Source organism: Bombus huntii, chromosome 11 (genome assembly GCF_024542735.1).
Source record: "Bombus huntii isolate Logan2020A chromosome 11, iyBomHunt1.1, whole genome shotgun sequence".
Lineage (NCBI taxonomy): Eukaryota > Metazoa > Arthropoda > Insecta > Hymenoptera > Apidae > Bombus > Bombus huntii.
This window is the reverse complement of record NC_066248.1, coordinates 9051382-9073062: the sequence shown is the minus strand read 5'-3', so window position 1 is coordinate 9073062 and position 21681 is coordinate 9051382. Positions and strand designations below refer to the sequence as shown.

Here is a 21681-nt window from a genome sequence, read left to right as displayed (position 1 = left end):
CATTTTTGACAAAAAAAAAAGTTCACGAATATTTTCGTTAACTGTTTCGAGGACATTTTATGGGCGGATAGGGAATTAGGTAAATTGATTCTAAGGTACATATTAGGTTAGGTCCAGAAATAACGAAATTGTTCCGAGAACTGAGTTTGGAATAATAGAATCCGTTGCGATAGGAGTTTGATAAAAACGATGTGTACACGCATGTATAACAGATTAATTGCTATTGGCGCATACGTTGGTAGACTCTCAATAATTAATAAATTGAGATAAACATTTATTAGTTGAATTAAAGATAACTGTGGTGAGAAAGCTTTGCAAATCCTTGGTAATAACCGAATTAGTTATTGTAGGAATATATATGTATAAAAAAGCACATTACTCACACATGGAATAACTTAATTATTCCACTGTCTGGAATCGAAATTAAAGGCTATGAAAACACACGAAGACTTAATTAAAAAATAATATTTTCAAACGTTGACAGGCTAATAAGGAAGTTCAAGAGTAATCACCACTATGATGCTTCATTTTTATATCGCTTGGAAGAGAAATAAGGGTAAATCGAAAAGTAATTGTAAACAACACATGTATTGTAGCCAGTGTCGTTCAAAAGAGTCAGTAGAAAACGTTTAACCGCCGGATCGATAAGTCACGTAGGGGATGTAAATAATTTAGATGATATGGTCGTACATATGTAAGAAGAAGGTGAGCTCGATAAGACTGTACCCTGTTGACGACTGGAAGCTCAACAGCTGAATGCCGTTATCAATAAAACGCAATTCGTGACTGCGATGTTAACACGCGACGTAAGTAAATTGGCGATATTTATGACACAGATATGTACGTAAGAAAATCAACCAATATCAATAAATTACCGATAGAAGGACAATAAAATCTGTTCACATGATATTGTAGTACTTACTACAGTGTGCATGATAAATTGTCATGCACAAATATTCAAAAGATATGAAAATAATTATACGCTTCTAGTAAATTTGTTACTTTGAACAAACGATCGGAATGATCGTAAAAATAGCAAACAAACGGACAATAATTGAGGTGAAAAGACAGGACGCGTAATAGAATCGGTTTCGTCCTCGTGGGTTGCAGGCGGAGAAGAAATATCTGGTTTATGCGTCACTTCCTTATAGTTCATCTATCTTCGTTCGTGGAAGATTAATAGTCGCTTGATAGATTATAAGCGAGTTATATTTAACAAACACAAGTACTTAGTCATTATCTGATGCTGTAATATTATCACGAATATGTAATATGTATCAGGAAAATTCCCTGGTACAACTGGAACTATCGTTGGAACATGATTATCCGAAATTACGATAATTAGAAGGCGTGCGTAATGAAAATTCCACGATGTCAGAGAATAGTTAACTTGTATAGTTAATACAAGAATAGTGATAAAATTCTAAAAGGAAAGTTGTTTTCAATACTAGAAGTTAATGTAAAAACAGCAAACATTAATACAACTGATAGAGTAGAATTTCAAATCGTTTGAACACGCTTTAGAAAATGTTTAGCCTCGTGTCTATGCGTTATAAATGTCACGAACGGAATGGATTGGTTTAACGGTTCGCAGGTACATACATATGTAGATGATCAAATTCTATCGAACGACAATCCTTACTTTAGTAAACATTCCTGTAAACAGGACAATCTATAGGCTGTTCCATACCACTTTGATAATTCAATTACTTGTTGTTCAATTATATGAAATTAGAGAGAAGAAGATTGTTGATTATGAGTAATTTAACGGTGCAAAATTGTATAAAATACACATAATATGAAAAGTATGCGAAATAAAGCATTTAGAGTAAAGTAGCCATTACAATATTTAGAAAATTAAATCGAAAGTTTCTGTTAAACTTCTATTTTCTTAAGAAGCTTATTAGGCATCCATTTTATAATATATACACATGTAAAATTTGCAAGAAATTAGTTAGTTCGTTATTGTGAGATTATGAAAACAATTTCGCTAAACAGATGTTGAGGATATAAGATTATCCCAACTTTACGACACGGACAGCACATCTGCTATTTTTGAGAAGTTGCAATTTTCCACATTGCACATTGTAAAGTTTAAAACTCAGATCACACCCACAACATAATTAGCATTTTTAAGCGCTCCGTTCAATAGCAAATGACGTGTCATAAACTTCGACCCCAAGGAGAATTACGTTACGAACCCTCGACCAGACACGCACGACACGCACCACTTGCTAAACGCCAACGACAGTTCGATAGTCAAATGATTGAACAGACATAGATTCCCACCTCGTAGGAAACGTACATTATGAGCACCAGACACTTCGAGAAGAAGACACTTACGTTTCATTTCTTACGTTTATACTAAACACTTCAAATAAACATACAAATCACACGCAAACTAGAACTCTTTAATCTCCCTCCACCTTGAGCGTTAATATCGTTCAAGGTTCGCGACCCTAACCGAACAGTTGCAATTTAACTGATCGCCACCTAGTTGAAAGGTCGCAATAACACAGTTTCAAGAAAAACACGTTTCAAATTTTGCACTCAGCCCCAACTACGCAACTTTGTCATCTTTAGATATACAAATACAAGATCACATTTCCAAGGCAAGATACAACGATAGAAAAGGATGTAATAAAGAAAAGAATCGATTTTTTTCACTGCGTCAAATGGAAATACTAATCCTCTTTGAACGATATTCGTGAAAATACCAATTCGCATAGACATCTCCAATCTATTTGTCACATTTATGAGAATAAAACCTCATCCCTATAATAAAGAAAAAGAAAAAGTGGAAAAGAGCAGAGGAAGGGAAAACAAAGAATTCATAGTGTATCAAGTGAATCGATTGGACTAAACCACTACGGGTGCCGAACATTCGTTCAGAGTGGTTGAAGCAAAGTCAAGTGCATTCCCAAAGAATCGAAGAAGATCGTCGAGTTAGCTGGCTCGGATCCTCAATAAGAAGAGAGTCTCGGGAGTAAGATTAATGCGCGTTGTTGGACCGAGGCAGTCCATCAGTCGCTAATGCAACGGGAATCTCGTTCGAATGTTAACAAAGTTAACGCGCGGCGGCCGCAGTCTCACGCAAAACGCACGTCATCGGCCGTAATGACCGATTACGCGGGACGAGTGTCATCGTCATGGCTTGCCAGCGTGACGATGGCGTTGCAACGTTACGCCTAAACCGCGCGCGCGGATCGTTATTGAATTATGCACGATGCCCGTAATCGAATGATCATTATTAACGGTTAACGAGCCGCGTACGAAAGCGGAGGTGGTTTATTCTCTCACTGCAACAAGCGGGAAAAGAATTATTTTCGTCCGTTGTTATCATTCGTGATTAACGATTACAGTATTTGATCGATGAAATTTTTTTTTTATGAAGTTCGAATTATACGCTTCCGTTTAAAGAGCATAGGATATTGCGTGAATTTTTTTATGAAGCATTCGAAATGGTGTTTAATGAAAGTTTGATATTTGAGGTAGATTATCAACTTTAAATTGCACGCGCGTTTTAATAAAATTGTTTGATGCTATATAGAAATTTGTATACAGAGGTTTATTTATGTGTGAATAGACATCTTTTTGCTTTGTCTTAGAATTATATTGGTAGAAGCGTTTTGAAACGGTCAGAACGTGTTCCATCAAATTTCGATATTGCCGGAAAATCCGTAGCCGCGACACGCGAAATTTACGTCCTCCTGTAGAGTTTGTAATGCGAGTTACGTTGTTGCTGTTACGAAATCGATTCAGATGGGCGGAATGTTGTTAACGCGTTTTAGCTTTCAATTTTGAACGCGACATTTGGTGTCTATTGTGGAATAGTCGGGCGCAAGTACGAAACAGGGAGAGAACGAGACCGCATCCGATCGATTCTTTTGATACTCCTACTGTCAAATTTATTGAACGTAATATATTTGACCGTGTACCGAATGGTGACAATGAAAATCGACAACATTTTTTCTTTCATAAATCTTCGAATTTTTTCATAAAACCTTAATCAAACGTCCTTCGTGTATCTTGAGAAAAAAATATTCTATCTTTTAAAGAAACGAACGAAATATTCTTCGGTTAATTGGATCTTCTAACTCTTCTATTACGTTTGCAAGAGCTTATGACAATTCTACAACAGCTATGATTTTGTATCGTTTTAATACATCTAGTAATTTTGTACGTGTATTCTAAAATATATAGAAAATATATAGAAATGAAGCAAACTGAAAAACATAATTTCAATAAAATTTAAAAAGATAACTAAACTAAGCTAAAGTATGTATATGAAAGGTGCGTTAATCAAAAGACACGATTTCGAACTATCTGTCGTACAGACCCGAATTCAATAGTATTTTGAGTGTTTTAAAATAAACACTAAATCGCGCTCCGTGTTTTATCTGCAGCCTACGCAATGCAAATGTCTTCGAAATTCGAATGGCGAAGAACCAGGCATTTAGTAAAGGAGCACTGTGCTTTTTTATTCACCTTTGAAAACGTCGCGCTCTTCACGATTCATTTTACTTCGATGATTCTCGATCCTTATGCAGTTCGTTCAGTTGCTGCACACGGTTGACTCATCGTTATTATGAAAAAATAAAGAAAGCATTTCGAAGCTTGAGAGCCGATCCCTCGAGACGCGGCCACTTGACTTCGTGGACGGTGGTCGGCGGGAAATGAAAACACCAGGAGATAGACTACCAGAATTCAAACGATATTCAAGAATTCGAAGAAAGTTTACAAACTCCAAGATTTCTCGCAAAATTTCCACAGAATTTCGTTTATCAAAATATTAATTAACAGAAAGATCGATTATTGAAACATTTAGCAATTATTTAACATTTAGCAAATATTTGCAGATGATACTTCCTAAAAAAGATTGAATAACAGAAGGATAAAAACTAGATTTAAATGATATTATTAAAACTTGTCTGATTATTTGAAAAGTTCAGTTATATGAGCAGCGTGTGTCACGGTTATTTCGTTATTTCGGATAATAAATTTGTCTAATATCATATCACAGAAAAGTTGAAGAGACGGAGTATTGATAACTGAACAAAACATTTGCTATAAGAAAGTAGTTTCTATAAAACATGAAAATTCTTCATAAGAATTTATTACAAAAGGTAACCTTTGTAATATCGTGAAACATTCCACCGTCGAGCTCTAAATACCACAGAACCACGGCAATCATTTACACTCATCAATTACCATCCTGCATTCTCTACACTTTCTCCATAGCCAGAGCGTTTGTATTCTTCCAACAATACGCTGACGGCCGTCCATGTTCGCCAATAACTTTCCCACAAGTCGATTGCCAATTAACCCCGTCTAAAGTTCAAATCAATTTCGTTACCACGTCGTAAAGCAAAATTTTAATTGTACAAATAACATCAAACTCGTATTCACGCATCATTACATGGTCATTGTGTATCATATATCACGTTTTATATAAAGTTTCCAGCTTCAAGTTGAGACATAGTTAAGTGTACAAGTATCGTGCAAATATTTAAGTCTCTGGAAGAATTGAATTCTGCGTTCTCAACTTTAGAGTGAAATCATTACAAACTTTTTAAAATAATTTCTAAGCCCACTTTTCAAAAGAAAAAAAAAAAAAAAGAAAGAAGAAGAAGAAAAACGAGCTACATCGATTCGATCTTGAACGATAACAGTATCAGTTTCACTAACCCGCTCAGCTCCATCTCGACTAAACCAAATTCCAAATTCCCCGCTATACCAAGTTAAACACTTAACCATAACTTCGTTGGATTCCCAATTAAGCTCGCGTAACGTCTAAATCAATGTCTTGCTTGTTAAATTCCAATCTCGATCATCAATCTGCAATCTCGGACAGAATCAAGAAGTCATCCCTTCGCCAGCACATACTTTAACAGCCCGAGGAAATCCTCAGTGTAAATTTTCCGCGTGCACGACGCACGCCTTTATTTTTTCTTTCCAGATTTGGAGGCCAGACGCGCATATAACGGTCACAGGCCTTCCCTCGCCCCGTTAGATTTCTATCGAAGCGGCTACGGTGTTCTCAGGCGATCCTCTCTCGCGCTTAATCTCGCCGCGGGATCTCCTTGGGAGATGTCTTAAGAGCACGGAATCAATTACCGCGACTTTCACCGCGTGGGCGCGCCGCATCTGGCGTGTCCGGCTCTCCCACGTGCTATCGTGTGCGTGGCCGTCAGTGTACTCGCACGAGGCTATCGTATCGACGCGGAATTAACCATGGCTACGATGTCAGTCAACGAGAGTTAATATCGATGATATAGAAGGTACAGATTTTATCGGTGAAATCTTGTGAAACAGAGTACGTAGTTCGATCGGGGCGTGTCAGGTTCACCATTACACTTCGCACAGTTGGAAAATAACGTGGGCTTGATTGGTCATAATTAGGTCGCGAGTTAAACATTTAGGTCATATAGCGGAGAATTGGGAATTCTCTTTAGTTGGAATTAGGGTTGGAGGAGTGAGTGAAACCGATTTTATGTTAATTTCGTTAAAGTAATTGTTCGAAGTGTCAGCATTAGAGCAACTGTGCTATCGTTTCGATATTTATTGACGTTGAAAAGTGGCACTCGTAGGATGTTTATTGTTCCATTTAAATAGCTTTCATTTCCATATAATTAAGATAAACGCAGTAAATAACTGAATTTAAATACTTGCTGGTGTTAAGACATGGAATGTTCCTGGGTTGTTACGTTACTGTAGGTTGACGTGTATAATTGATTGATGACAATGCTAGGAACAAGATACCCGTAGGCCACAAGGCTTTCATAATAGCTGATTCGGCAATTAATAGATTGAAGAAGGCGATTAATGGACTAAAGAACGTAATTAATCGTCGAATTATGAAAACTTCTTCCATTTGATATCGAGTATCGTATAACACTGTCAATAGCACAATACTTATCCTTTCTCGAGTCGTCGAAGAAGGCCTTTGCGTCTCTATTTCGAATAAATTACGATCAACACTGCGTACGGAACGTGTGGATAGTATTGCTTGCAAGTTAATAAGAAACTTATATTTACGGCATCTAACTGCGTTACATGGCGATCATTAATTATAAATTTGATACGCGAAGCGTCGAGATTGCGAAAGAAAAATTTCCTACCAATGTTGAAACTGCGAAACCGGTCTCAAGTAGCTGCACGTCCAATTCCAAAAAGCTAATTGCGTCTCTCAACAAACATTCTATCATACACGGCATATACGTACATATACCTATTAAGCTCTTCACACGAGCGTTCAGCATATCCACTTAGAATACACCTACATACACGGACAAATATTTACCAAAGCAATCGAAATATTTCTTTACCATTTAGCGAAATTAAATTCGTTCGATGTACGCGACAGCAGTTCGACGATACGGCTTCGTTTACGAGGTTCGTAAAAATGTTTCACGATTCATCCTGGACGAAAGCACACCACCGACGAGATGGAATTTCGCGTGCCTCATTCTGCTCAATTCTTACCCAGACTCGCTCCATAAAAACGTTCGTCCGCTAAACGTATTTACGTTGTCACGACACACTTTAACACGAATCACCGCATTCTTTCTCTATTGTTTATTATCAGTCACTTACGATACCGTTCTTAGTGCGAATTTTAGCAAAAAATCGAAGATGAATTGAATTAGATATTCCAAGGATCTGAGTTATAAAATATGTAATAATCGTAAGGATATTAAAATTAATCGATACAGTGATCGCAAGATACGAAAATGTTAATCGCACCTCCGATTGTACTTTATCAAACAGGTCTTTCTTCAAGTTCGTTCATATTACAAAAGACGTTTGCTTATTACACGGTGTACTGTCATCCGAAAAAATGCGATTTATAATCGAACGGAATTTCATCGAGTAGCATCGATGAAAGCCCGTTATTTCCGTAGCTTGTATGAAGAGAGGAGGCACGAAATCGTACGGTTTGCCGATCGAAGTCGTTAAACGTATCGAAAACCGAATTTAATCTGCCGGAAAATAGACGGTGGAAATTTGTTCCGAATGTCATTTGATACGTATTATGTCAGTGGGAGAAGGAAGGAATACCGACGAATATTTGCACGAAACTATAACACGGCCTCTCTCTATTTCTATCCAATTCGTGCGGCAGACTTTATTTTGGCCAAAGCATCGCGGTCGTTGTTTGTTGTTCACCACCGTCCACCCCGTTTTTCCACTTCTCTGTACAGTTTCCAACTCAAATATTTCTTAAATTCTGGCTACGAGAAAAAATTATATCAATAATTGATATAAATCTACCTGGCTCTGTAAAAATGGCTATGTAAAATATCCCTATAAACCTTGAAATTATAATTTTCTCTTTATATAAAACAATTTTATAAATATTGTAGGATAACATTTAATTCGCCGAATTTGGATAGATACTTTTCATCGCTACCCAATCCATTTACTCTCTATCATATCATAGCAGTGAAATCGAGAACAATGGTGGAAAAATACCGATTTCAAGTGTCATTCTATGCACGCACGGTGCACGATGAAAATTCCCCTCGTGCACGGTCGTGAATCGGAACTTCAACCGGCAAGATTCATTCCAGACAATCAGACAGCTCGAAGGAAACGCAATTACTGGTCTTAAACGAACCAATTAACGCGGGTCCGCGTTATCGAAGCGCACTGTTTCACCCTGCGAAATGGTCCGACTGTGCATGCACATATACATATATCTGCAACACACATATATATATCTAGATCAAAGATTCGCATAAACTACCTTCTGTAACAATAGTTAGATACACGCCAACAATAAGATTATCTTATGGAGTCGTCGGATATAGTGTGTTATCTCGGTGGAAACTGTATGGACCGGAGAGACGAGACACGATAAAGCTATTCCAACGGCTCACGAAATCCGACGGTGACCGCAACAGGTTCAATAGCGCCACGTATCCCTTTAATGCACAATTGAAATTTGCACTAACGTTCCAGCTATGTGACAACAAAATTGCACCGATACCGATCACAAGTCGAGAAATGATCTTTAAACGAACGACCATCGAACGTGGACAGGAAGCTTAGCCACGCGAAATTAACGTACCCTAATTTAGATGATAGCCGTTTTGAACGTGGATCGCGCGATGATGGTATACAGTCGACTGTGAATAACGTAATTAAATCGAAAATCGATGATATCAATTAGAACTAGAGAGAGTTTTCCTTATTCATAGGAAATTTAATTTGGAAATTTGAAAAAATAAAACATAGGTTATCACAACGATATTTGTACTATCCGCGAGGACATAAAATGTTTTTCACCAGCGAAAATATTTTTTTCCGCCCTGAAGCTTTGAAAATTTCGCAATAACAACCTCGTGTAACGTGGACCAGTACCTATTCACAGGTCCCTTTACAAAGGACCAAAATCTAATTATTTCGAGCAATTCACTCGGTCCACGAAGTCGAAATCAAATCACTGGAAAACAATCGAATCACGCAAAAAAGCGATCGAAACAAAAAAAAAAAAAAGGAAAAAAATTACCGGCCATTGTACTCGACTTTTTCCGTTCGATTCTTCGCGAGCAAGTTATTTTCCGCAGTGACCGTTTAATGGCTCTGATTCGATCGGAAGATTACGTCATGTCAATGTCAGTGGAGGTATCTTGTGATTGTGTTCTGCTGATAATTCTAGCCGTTGACTGGCCGCTGGCCAATCCAATATTTGTAAATCTAAATGCGGATGCGCTTAGAACTCGATTCCACAGGTATAAGCACCTTGTCGTTTGCTTGGAACGATGCCGCGTTTCCAAAAATACACCTGTCTCAGAGGAACAATCCACCTTTAACTAATACGTCTTGAAACCAACGAATCGATACTCCTTTTTCAAAGCAGTCGCCTACACATGATCGATCAATCAACTTCGATGTATTAAATTTACTTTGTAAAATTCGACGAGGTACTTCGTTCCAATAAACCGAGTTGAAATGAGAGTAAAAAGAATTAATTTACAACGATATAAAGTATAATAGCGTTTGAAAGCAGGAGATTGATTTGCAAAATCAGAACGGAGGCGTAATTTAGCATAAATTAATCTTCGTGCATTATGAAATAAAATTTTATAAAGTAAATGCTACGCTAGTAGTTTTCGTTCGTTAATAAAATGCTGTCGATAGAAAATAAACGCATAAATCAATCGGAAGTTTTCGAATGAAGCAATTACATAGCCTGCTCGTTGATAATTGATCAAGAAGGGTTATGTATTTAGAATATAACATGCGATTACAGGTTACAACGTCTTTTGATTACAGATTAATCGATCTGCGCTTCTTTCGTTCTCTCGCCATTTTTATCCTCTCCTAACGCTCTAAACGTGGTGCATCGTTATCAGAACCTATCATTATCACGATGAACCTGTTTTCCGTTCAACTATGTTATGTGGATGATTGCGTAATCGTTAAAATATTCTGTCACTTACGTCATCGACTCGAGTGTTCGTGCAATCACTATCGATTATGCTGTTTAACTACTGTGAGATCAACACCGCTGATATCCCTTCAGAAATGCACAATAGTTACAGTACTTGTAATTATTTAATAATTCCTATCTTTCAAACGAACATTTATTATTTTAATAGAAATTCACGCCAGGATAAATAGGCCACTGTGATTAGAATTCCGCTCACTCTAATTACGTTTATTGGTATAAAATCTTGATTAGCGAATTTAAGTATCTAAAAGTGAATTCGTATGGATGGAAAGTCATAAACGACCGAAAGAATCAGTGAATTCCTATCATAGGAACAATTTGTCCTATCATAAGAACAAATGGGAAAAAATTATAAATTAAATCTTCAACTCTTCTGTGATCAATGTTCAACCCAATAACGTGCAAATAATGTTCAACTACTATCTCGTATAGGTTTAACGATTAAACATCCTGATAGAAGAAATGGTCCAAGTAATACAACATTGACCTAAAAGCAGTCGGTTGAACTTCGTCTCTAAGGCTTGAAGATTCAATTTGTAATTTGTTTCCATTTGTTCTTATTGTAGTATCGTGGACGACGGGCCTAGGGGGGTGTCGTGCGAATTGTAAACGAGCGGTTGCTGAGCATGTGCATGATGGGGTTTAAACAAAAGATATCAGACAAAAGACAAAGGGTTGCTAAGAGACATAAACGAATTAACAGCAGTATTATTTGAGAAGCCAGAGAATGCGGATTGCGTTGTCGAGATAGTGTTGTTAGAGTTGTTGAGAGAGAGTTGAATCTATGTTGACGAGAGTTGTTAATTAATTATAATACATTGTTACGATTAGTTCATGTTAAATAACCATTGTTCTCTGTATAATCCGTTTATTATTAATAAACTAATTATTATTATATTTACGATACTACATTATGATGGGACAAATTGTTCCTATGATAGGAATTCACTGATTCTTTCGGTCGTTTATGACTTTCCATCTATACGAATTCACTTTTAGATACTGCGATTCGCTAATCAAGACTTTATACCGATAAACGTAGTTCGAGTGAGCAGAATTCTACTTAGCGAAAGATCTTCGAGTCGAAAAGCGTGGAAGCTGTCCCGATCGGCCGTGTTGTGGTCGAAAAACGATCGGGACCGATTAACAGCGTCCGTTATCGTTCGACAGAAGATCGTTGTCGAGGGCGTCAAGGTCGATATATCGAGCGACGGAGCCACTTTACGGGCCGGTATGCGCAGGTATTTCGGCACTTCCGACAGAGTCGTTTGTCAGCATTAGAGAGAGAGACGGAGCCGGTCGATCGGAATAAGCCAATTTTCCGAGCGATTTCTTATCGACCGCGCTGATCGTCCCCCATGATCCTGTCGCTTTAGCTACTCACGAGACTCTCGTCACGTGTCGTCTCAGTGTCGAGCACGTTTTATCGGTGGTCGTTAAACGATCACCGCGCGACTCTTGTGCCCCTTCTTCCGTCTCTGTATACGGCGTTCTCGATTTCTTGCTGCTTCACTCAAGCTATTTCCGAACTATTTCTGAACGAAGGTTGAACGTTTTTAACGTGTGTTAAACGTTACGCAAGATGTTGCGCTTGTTTACTTGTAAACACTCGTGAAGATAAAAAAGACTAGAGAGATTTGAGGAGTACTGGTATCTTATACACAGTAAACGTGTTAAGTGCGGACTATATTTAGATATTAACGACGCGATTAGGAAGATCGATGCCGAACTAAAGAGTCCCTAGACCAGTATATGTCTGTTACAACCCTCTTGCACGATTGAACCAATATCGCTAGCGAATTTTTACAAATCGCAAATTGAAAGTTATCAATGTGCATCAGTAAATTACAAATCTTTTAACGAAGCAAACGAAATTTAATAAATTACAAGTTATCTGGTTTGGAATATAAAATTTGTAAAATTATAAGAAGTGTGTAACCTACGATTTGTAACTTATAACTTGTTCATTGACTGATATTACTTCTAGTACTTCGCTTTCTACGCTACTCTCTGAATTGGAATATTAGACTTGAACATTTCCAATAATCGATACGATACGCTGACTCTTTTTACTTTCGATCAAACCATTTTCACAATGGTTTGGAAAATGCTTCTATCGTTTAAGCTTCTAAATGTCGCGGTTAGTTTCGAGGGTGTCGTAGGCTTGGAAGATACGAGAGATTTAATTAAGTTTGATCGAGGTGGCTGGTGCTGAAACGGAACGGGGCAGCGCGGCGTGCCGCGTTCCCATCCGGGCCAGGATCCCACGATTTCTACAAGAAGTTTCAATATATCGGCTGAGATGATAAGGCTTTAGTGGGCTGTAAATCATCTCGTATCTAAGTGACCGAAGCGAGGGATTCTCGAGGAGGAATGGCCGGTTGTTCCGGCTTGGTAGAGGGCATTAATGAATTTCCATAATGGCGCGATAACAGTGTACACAGTGGGCCATTAATACGCACTCGCGAGATCTTTACGGGCGTTTTACGCTTCTCGTAAACCTCGCTCGCGCGCAATTTGTCCCTCTTGCCTCTTTCTTCGAGGACCAAGCTGCTCGACCTACCACCGATTTCTTCCATAGATTCTCTTCTTGACCATTTTCTACTCCATCATTTGTCACTATGACGAGATTTTACGCTTGTGCTACGTAACGAAAAGGTATGATATTGATACGTAACAAGGCGGAAAGCAGGATATTATAACTCACGAGTCGTTTCGTCTGCAACAATAAGAATAACGAACATGATTGCTTGACTCAAACCGTTCGCCTTTTAATTGTTTTGGGCAGTTGCAATATTTCATGTACGCATTTTTGGAATTATTCGAATTATTATATCTATTACGAAACGTATAATCCATTCGTGAATAAGCGATGCGTAAGTGTATAAACACTTTAGCTTATAATACTTTCTCTTCTCTGATCGAAACCACGAGAAATATGTTCTCACCTAAAAGCATTAAACTACAACAAATACCGGTGCATAGCGTGCTTCGTTATGTATATTTGCGGTACCGAAGCTGTGACTATATTGTCAAAGACTTGAGAGGAAAAATGTTGTACAAATAATACAACTTCATTATCGAATTCGAAAATTCATTTGAAATTTGCAAGCCATTTACAACCGCATCTGCTTATATGATATTATGAATATTTGACTATTTGAAAGAAGAATTTTTTTACAGAGAAGAAATCAGCGTTCACGACGTAAGCAGTTAAGAGCATAGAGTCCCAAGGAATCGGATTACGAGAAGGCAAGGGAGAAATGGGACTTCCACTTCGTTGCCCGTGAATAGTTCCAAAGGCGAGGGCCTGAGAGTCTCTTCTGAAACTCGATGAAAAAACAACAAAGCCTCTGCAGCTCACAATATTCAGCCTCGGGCCCCGTTTCTCTATTTGCGTTTACAATAAGGAACAGAGGATCCACGGAACTCGCTCTCATGCGAGGGTGACCACAACGAACTCGACACTCCCCGATCCTATGAAAATTTATTCTCATTTTGTTTGTAAATTTCATTAGTGATCTGCTATTTCTTCCAAAATTTAATGAAATATCTCTTTTAAAATATGATTTTTATTTCGTTTGCAGAACAAATCAGTCACTTCAAATACTTTATTCTCAGACGTGGTATGTCGCAACACATTTGCCTGAGTGAAGAAAAGGACTTTACAAAATTTAATAAGTGTAATTTATAATGGTGAACATGATCCAACCATAGATAGCATCACTGAATGTCATAACGTTAAAAATCGTTTTTCTCCAATTTCCAGTAGTGGAACATGCTGTATCATCGATGACTCATGCCAGTGACCCAACTTGTCCAGGTTCAATCCTTTTTAAATTATCATAAATAATTCGATTCCTATTGGAACTAGATACACCATAACAGTATAGAGTCCAGAAGATTCGAGCCAATAGCAACCCACGTTTATCCTAGTGTGGACTTACGTAACTGACACAAAGCGGAGAAACTTTTTCTTTAAATCAATTTGAACGCGGCAGGCTCCTCGTAAAACCCACGCGCGACCAGTTCGATGGTTTCCCTTCCTCTTAGTCGTTCTAATTGAGACCAGCAGCAGGTAACGATAGGAGAAGAAGCCGGGGGAAGCAAGAATGAAGAGGTAAACGGGACGAAAATGGGCAAACAAGAAGCGCCTCCCTGCGTGTTTTCGTTCGACGCTCATTGCCAGCAATGACTAGCAGATATAGAACGTTCTCGATAGACCTGTCTAGGGAGGATAGTCACGGGACAAACGAGTGCCACGGATACGACGAACAATCATTATTACGACGTCGTGCACGATGACGACGGAGAACAGCCGGGTCTTAGTGTCCACTTCTGTTGGACAGATAAGCATGAGAGATCATGATCTTGTTCGTCGAACTTGCAATGCGTTCTTTCAAATTGAAATCGATACGTAAAATATATTTCAAGCTGGTAATAACCAGACGTAGGAATCGCGGATTAAGCTTTAATCATTTTAAAACGAACCACATAAATTGTTTGTAGTTTGATCGATTGTTTTATCTATTAATCTCAGTAGATTCAAATATTAAGCTCTTTTTTAAAATAAGAAACCTCAAGATAATCATTGAAATCGCACAGTCCATTAAAACGAACTTTACGCTCGAAGATAACGAAGCCACGCGATAAATCAAACTTTACGGAGTAATTTATAATAAATCTGTCTACTTGCATCAGTGAGCAGAAAAGCTTTACAACGTGCCATCGTATTTTATCATATTTCGGTTTGGTTCAGGGGATGGACGCAAAGACCAAAAGACAAAACTTCGGAAACAACGCTCATTTCCAAAAAGGCAGACGTCAGTGAAATTCCGCCAGGGGATCGTTTGCTCTCATTTAACGCGGCGTCGATGTTTTCCGCGACCGGCAGGCCGACTGCGCGTAAATAGTCATATCTAACATTTATCAGGTGACACGGTCGTTCTAGCCTCGTCAAGATCCATTTGCGGGCCAGGATGCACGGGAGCATTACCGTGTCGTGATGTCAAATACTAACGGCGGAGAAGCGAGTGGTGTCATTACCGGACCTCATAGCCGGCCATCGCATCTCACTACTCCATCCCTTTCCTTCGACCAACCCCGTGGTCGTATTTCTCCGTTGCGGAACACAGAACAGCGTACACCGACGCAAACAGGTTGATAGATCTTGATGGAGCACCAAGGCCCCTTGGCCACAGGTTCTATGCTAAATACTGGCGTCGCAATTAGACGTATAATTCAATTATGCTGGAAATAAATGCGGGGATGGCTTCGAATGGGACGTAAACGCGATCTGAATATAGTCCATGACGATGGACAGGATCGGAATTTTTTTTTCAATTTACAGATGTATTTGTGGTATGATCACGGATCAATGATCACAAATAGAGTCAGAGATTTTTAAAAAATTTTATATAGGTTTATGAAAGAATTATAGATAACTGAAATTTTTTTAATTTTATATACTCGTAGATCTGTGATAGAGCTGGCTTTTTTCAGGACAGTTTGTAAAGAAGACACGAAGCATTAAACTTTGAGACCAGTTTCACGGAAAATAAATACGTGTATTATTTAGTTAATAACGTCGTATATGAAGAAGATTGAATTATTATTCTTACGTTTATATAATATATGGAGGAAAGCAGGACGTGAATGGTTTTTATGTATTCATGGAATTTTACGGTATTCTTATTTTCAAATATGAATGAACGAAAACTTACCGTCGAGGCTCAGCCGATACGACACTCGCGAATTCCTAGATCCCTTATTGTCCAGACATCTAAGTCACATGCAGCAGTCGAAAAATTCGTTCGTACTTGCATATGGGGGATAAGAAAGGTAGTTTCAGGACCTAAAGAGAATAGAACATAACCTTATGAAGACACGCTTTACAACACTACTTCATAATACTATTAAACATTACAAATGGCATTCTAACGATTCTTCCTCGGCGTTTCTATTTAATCGAAAATTAATAGTTTCACGATTTCGAATAATCCCGCAACTATTCCATCCCACCCAAAAAATCCCATCTCAACGCTATCACTTCCGCAAAACACATATTCCCAACCGGGTATTAATTCACGCAACGAGGGTACATCTCTCTCTAGGTAATACTTACATACATACATACATACACACATACATACATAAGAGCGTGGTTACGAGAATCGTGATTGGCGTTGGCGCGAGGATGGCTTAGAGGACGAGGCTAAAGGGAGGACGAGAAAGAGGATGACGGGTAGAAGCCAGAAAAAGGAAGCGTAGGAAACGTGAAGGAAGAGAGAGAACAAGAGTGAAAAGAAAGGGATAAAAAAGAAGGAAACGAGAGTGTTTGGGAAAGAGGATGAGAAGGTGAAGAAGAAGAAGGAGGAGGAGGAGAGCTGGCATCGGGGGTAGGGGCTAAGACGTTGTCCTGCCAACAGGTGGTAGCAACCTCACACTACCAGCGCTGCTGCTTCAGTACGGCAGCTCAACCCCTTTTTCACCCTCCGTGGCAGCAACCACGACGATAACCCGCGGCGACACCCGATAAAACGGGCCGTAGAGAGGGTTGGAGGTCTTCTACGATGTCGGGATAAGTGGGTCGTGGTCGGGGAACGGAAAAGAAAAACACCGGAGGGATTATCGGCCGTGGATACACCAACACCCTCTCTCTCCTCGGCTCTTTCGCCTACGCTAAGCCACGGCGCCCCTTTAACGAAAGAAACTTGCTCTTTGCCGGCAGCAGCACGTGCACTTGCTACGAGACGACGCGATGCTCTGCTTACGATTCTCGGTCAGGACTCGTCCCCCCCTCCCGCGCCCTCTCTCACTCTCTGTATCTCTTCCTATGTCGACGGCATGCTTCCACGACCGGGACGCTCGAGTGGCCTGTATTTTGCGACACGAGGATTTTGCGGTCTCTCGGGGAAAGGACAACCCCCTCTATGTTTCTGCTTGTCTCGCCCATCCTGTTGGCCCGTGGCGTGCAGTCACGTCGCAACGCTCGGCCAAGGGGAATTACCAGTGCGGAGGCTCGACGAGCTGGAAACACTAGCGTCGCGATCATTCTTTCAACGGGCCAGCTGATTTTCCGACTTTTGCGACTTTTGCCACTTTTGTACTCTTCGATCAGAACGATTTTTATGTTTTATGTAGTTTTGTTTCTAGATTGAAGATGTTCAACCCTTTCACTATGAGTTAAAATGACGATATGACGTGTAACAGTGACACGAACCTTATTACATGGTTGACATACTTCTTGTGCGATAGATTTTAAAAAACAGTTGTCCACGTAACGATCGTAAATCTTATGTTTACATTTTCCGATGTGCTCGTATGATGTACGCACTTCGATAGACTTCGGTTCTAGCATCGATTTTACTGTCGATAGTAAAAGATTAATTGTATTTTGGAGGAGATAATTTAGATTGATTTAATAGAACGATCTTACTGGAAGAAACAATACAAAGGAGATAGAAATTTACAATATATATTTTTTTTTGTAAAAGAAGATTTGCTGATATTGTGGATAGATTCGATAATCTTATCCTTGCGACCATCGAGTTTCTCCGCGTCGCTGTAATTTTAACGAAGACACCATTAAGGCGATAGGGGAAAGACGATCCAATGTAAAAGATTCGGACGCCTCAAAGGAAAATCTTAACGAGCAGGAACAATGAACCCATGTGAATTATTACTCGGCACAAAGCGGCCGTGTTTTCGTCGTTTAATAAAACGCGGAATGAATTAAACGAAAGGCCTTCCTTTTCCCTTCCTACCCTTCGTTTTTTAATAACGAGACTCCCGGTGCCCTTTGTTTCTTTCAAGGTGCTTCCTCTGTATCGTTATTCAACCAATTATCTGATATCGATAACGAGACCACTTTAAACATCCTGAATCTTGATTATCGATCGGTATTGTCGATCGGTACCATTTATTGGCAAGCATTATACTTTTTAGGTAATTAAACAAGATATTTTCAAATCCAGAAGTTTGCTTAACCTTTCCACAATTAACGATACTAAAAGGATTATTACTTGTAAAAGTTGAGATACGCGACTAAATTTCAATTCTCAAAATCTAGACTTTTATACCAGTATTGTTTCAGTCGGCCATATGTTATTCAACAACACTCTATAGCAATTCATATTCATCGATGATAAGTTAGAAATTTACTTTTCCCTCCAATAAATTTACGATCTTCAGAACATTAAGTTCAACGTGAAGCAAAAACGATCGAGAGAGACACACAGAGAAATAAAAGGAGAAAAAAACACACACACAGGACGTAATCATGCTTGAAAACACGATCGTGAACAACTGAACCAACAAAATCCGCATTGAGAACAGGGCTACCTTTCAGATCGCGAAACTAAACAACGTGAACGATAGATTCGATTTGTTCGACCGAACGTTTTCCATTCTACGGTCTGCCCCCCGTCCGTTTTTTTTAAGGGAGGACAAAGGCCCGTTTGTTGGGCCCCCGGGCTCACAAAGGGTTCCATTGCAGCTATGCGGCCGCATGAAACGAGGTCTGTAAGACCTTCCCGCTCCCACCTTCTTTCTTCGAACGCCACGATTCTCTCGGTAATAAGAATTTGCTACATTGATGTTCGCTAAAAGCGCCGGTTATTGTACCTGGCAACACTGTTATCCTCAACACCGTAAAATCGCGAGAAATTGTATCGTACACGTGAACGAACGAATCCTTCACGCGATTTTCTGCATTGTGGTGACTGAGTGTTTCTCTGGTTTAAATAGATCGAGAATACAATGTTGGGAAATTTTATTTGGTGAACTGTTTTAGGAACTTCCGACGATTATAGTATAGGACTTGTGGTGAAGAAAAAATGAGATGAAATATACATTAAAAGATATTTAGTACAAGGGAAGAAAAAGCTCGTGTTTGGACTTTATTTACAAATTTAAATTACCAAAAATGCAGCGCTGTAAATCTACAAAATTTTGCCAACTTCGTTATCAATCAAAACTAAGCTAAGTTTGTTATTTCGATTATTCTGAGTATTCCGGTATTAAACAATAAATTAGATAATCTTGAAACTCATGAATTTGTCAATTCGATTATTTCGATGATTCAATCGTCAAATACCAGATTGTATAATCAGAAAATGAAGCTTTCTATTTGGGAATTTATTATTTCGATCGCCTTTGTAATACTAATGTTAAGGAATGAACTGGACAATTACAAGACGAAGAATGATTCCAGGAATTCGCGTCAAGATCTCTAAGCCTCAGAAGATCCCCCAAACAATGGATAAACACGAAAGTAAAGGATTCGAAAGAAAGAAAAAAAAGAAGATGGTCCCACGAGATCAGATCGAATCGAATTGCCGCGAATTTACCGTTCGGAGAATTCGGTGTAGTAAGACGATAAAACTCGCCGGTGGATTTCGAGCAAACAAGGATTCTCGCTTTTCTCAGGCGTTTTACGTGCGTGGAATGACGCGAGGTGTGTGCGCGCGAGCGTGAGCGCCACTCGGTTCCCGGGTCGAGTTCAAGGGTTTTGAGGTGAAAACGGGACCGTGATTCCAGGCACAAACTGGATCGACGGGTTCCTGACTTGACGAAGCCCTCGACCTACGACCTCTGACTCGTGGAAGAGGTCGAGATGAAGTTGCAGGATCGTATATCGTTGGTTCACTTGCAGTAGACCAGCTTTTCCCCCTCATCCTTGCCCGCCTACCCTTGCCTTTCTTTCTCACTCTAACTTCTACCTCTCTCTTACTCTTTCTCTGTATGCTTATCGATCCTCGTGAGCCAGTTTATGCGGAAAGACCACGCCAATTTCGAGAATCCGTTCGACTTATCCGCAGCAAATACACGCAGACGATGAAACCTTGGTATGAAGAGTTGTTTCCTCAAGAAACATCATTGCCATTGCCACTGGTTCTGACCTAGAGACAGAGAAGAGAGTCGGCGATCGGTGAATCAACGGCATAGCAGCTTCTTTCTCACTGTTGCATCGTAACGAGAGCAAAGGCAAGGAAGTTGAAATCCGCGGGGACTCGAGCGATCTGTTTCTGCCGGGTAGCCGCGAAACAAGAACTGGAAAAGATTAAGAGGACGATGAAGTTCTATGCGGGCGGCTGGGACAGTGGAACGAACGGGGACGGAGAATGGATCGATGAGTCGCGGGGAAAAACGACCAGCAGACCAGGGAATCAATAATCGAAGTTAAAACATAAGCTCCGTTCCTGCTGACTTCTTCCGGGCACCGTGAAGCGCGACGGCAACTTCCACGTGTTTCTATTGTCGTCTGCCGTAGAGAGAGAACGGGCTGACGGCAAGTGGAAGAGCGAAAGAATAGCCGGAAAAGAAAAAAGGGGAAAATAGAAAGAGAAGAAACGTCTATCTCGCTGTACAGGGAGAACGCGTCGTTTCTCGCGCTCCTCTCCACTCCAACGAAACTCGCCGCTCCGGAGAGAGGACCAGGAAAATTCGCAACCTTCCTCCCCCCATTTCGGTGGTGCGCATTGGCCTGACGGCCCGGGAGAGTGCTCCTCTTCGCAAGAAGGACGGACAGATCCAAATTGAAATGTAATGTACACCCCTCCAACGTCCACCCCCTCGGCCTCTCGATCGGCCAAACCTCTCGCCCGTTCAACGATATGTTGCTCGCTCCTTCTCCTCTTTCTCTTCGTTTCCCTTCGGCTCGGGCTTGTGCACGCCGACCAAAGATGCCTCGTTGTTCCATACGAGGGAAAGAGGCTCTCTCTCTCTCTCTCTCTCCCTCTCCCTCCCTCTCTGGGACTTCGTATAAGTGTAGGTGATTTACTGCTTCGGGCTTAATGGAGGCTGTTTACTGCTAATTAAAACGAAGGCCCGCTTTATACCGTATATACAGATGTGTGCATATACGTGTACATAGTAACTATATATGTGTATATGTATAACAGACTGCGTTCCGAAAACCGATTCCACGGAAACGTGTCGTTTCGCGCAACTCCGACTGCCTACTTGCAGACTTCTCGTCTACGAATTGCTCTTGCTGTTACTGGCTATAGGAAGAGGGATGGAGGGAGGGAGGGAGGGAGGGAGGGAGGGTAGCTCTTTTCGCAATAAGTGTGCACAAGGTGAAACTGTTTGGTGGATCGTGCGCTTACGATTGGAGTGGTTCGCTCGTGTGAACCAAGGGGTTTTTAAGGAATGTGCGCGGGCTCGGCAAGTGGACGGAATTAATTTTCTGCTTTACTGTTAGGGGTAGAGCGAAATGA

At 40.0% G+C, this 21681-nt stretch overlaps 1 protein-coding gene across 5 annotated transcripts in view; it reads right to left on the bottom strand.

Annotated features, from left to right (window-relative positions):
* Positions 1 to 21681, bottom strand: part of LOC126871382 (LIM/homeobox protein Lhx9) — a 416377-nt gene that overhangs the window by 112954 nt on the left and 281742 nt on the right. For 3 of the 5 annotated variants that reach the window (XM_050630130.1, XM_050630129.1, XM_050630131.1), the window contains one exon: positions 16183 to 16313. The exons of the other annotated variants lie outside the window; for them this stretch is intronic. The gene's annotated coding sequence lies outside the window, so the exon portion shown is untranslated. The remainder of the gene's footprint in view (positions 1 to 16182; positions 16314 to 21681) is intronic. 5 annotated transcript variants of the gene reach the window in all.